A 1,425-nucleotide genomic window follows, 5' to 3' on the forward strand; every position below is an offset into this window, starting at 1 on the left:
TGGAAAACTAAATTAAGGGTTAAAGAGCAAAATATTTGTACAAATAGTCATGTGGTGAGTAAAAACCTCAGAGAGAACCAATGTTGAACTCTATGGAAGAGTCAACTTGACCAACAAGGCCAGACTTCATGCAGTGATGAGCCAAAAGAGAAAGAGAATGTCAGGTAAAAAAATGACGAGCTTAATATTAACTGGAAGAACATGTACACATCCAAATAATAGCTGAGAAAAATGTTAACAGAATACAGCTTTGAAGCACACATATGGTACTTTCATTCTGTAAGGAAGTTCATTCTGAGAGAATAATGAACAAATTTCCAGGACAAATAGTAGTTGAGAATAAAATGACTAAAGAATAAATGAATTTTAAGTGTCAACACAATTTTATATTATTTTATTTTTATGTGAATGCTTTGTGAATTTGCATTTCATTCTTGCACTAGGTCCATGCTAATCTTCTCTTTATTGTTTCAATTTTTTAGAATATATGCTTCCAAAGGATACAATTTTTAACAATTCTTTTCTGGAATATGGCAGAATACAAGCAGGGAAAGCTTGAAAATACCATGAGAATCTTCTCCAAAAAATCTTAAAATAATACCACAAAATGAATACTGGAGTGAAAGAACCAATAAGGAGACTGAGTAAAGTAGCTTTCAAGCAGAGAACAATTTGAAAGGTAGGTATAAAGCAGCCATCATCAAAACAATGTTGTACTGGCCAAGAAATAGAATGTTAGACCAATAGAGTAGATTAGACACACAATGAACAGGGACAAATGCCCTTAGTAGCCCAGTGTTTGATAAAACCAAAGGCCCCAGATTTTAGAATAAGAACTCACCTCTTTATCAAAAACTGCTAGGAAAATTGGATAACAGTAAGGTAGAAGCTAGTTATAGACAAATATCTCATACCCTATACCAAGATAAGGGCAAAATGTATATATCATTTAGATATAGTGATACCATAACTAAATTAGGTGAACCTAGAATAATTTACCTGGCAAATCTTTAGAGAATAGAATGATTTATGACCAAACAAGTGACAGAGAGAAATATATGATGTAAAATGAATAATTTTGATTATTTTAAATAAAAAAGCTTTTATACAAAGAAAACTAATATAACCAAGATTAGAAGGGAAACAACAAAGTGAGAAAAATTTTATAACCAGTTTCTCTGATAAAGGTCTAATTTCTCAAATCATACATATACTCTTATACAATATATTTGGCATCTTGTAAAAGAAGACACATATAATTTATACTAGACAAAATTTCATGAGAATCATAAAGTGAAACATGAAATGTTTCAATCTTCATTCTATCTGTCAGTTTCTTCTGTAGGAAGTGATAACTTTTTTCATCATGAGTCTCTTGAGGTTGTCTTGGATCCTCCACTTTTTTGTGATACTTAATTCATTAAC

At 30.9% G+C, this 1,425-nt stretch overlaps 1 non-coding gene across 1 annotated transcript; it reads right to left on the reverse strand.

Annotated features, from left to right (window-relative positions):
- Window positions 1-396: 396 nt before the first annotated feature.
- On the reverse strand, window positions 397-504 carry LOC123248168. The gene has a single exon (XR_006506247.1). It is a non-coding gene; the product is annotated as a U6 spliceosomal RNA (small nuclear RNA).
- Window positions 505-1,425: the final 921 nt, after the last annotated feature.

The sequence above is a fragment of the Gracilinanus agilis genome, chromosome 4 (assembly GCF_016433145.1).
Source record: "Gracilinanus agilis isolate LMUSP501 chromosome 4, AgileGrace, whole genome shotgun sequence".
In the NCBI taxonomy this organism is placed as follows: domain Eukaryota; kingdom Metazoa; phylum Chordata; class Mammalia; order Didelphimorphia; family Didelphidae; genus Gracilinanus; species Gracilinanus agilis.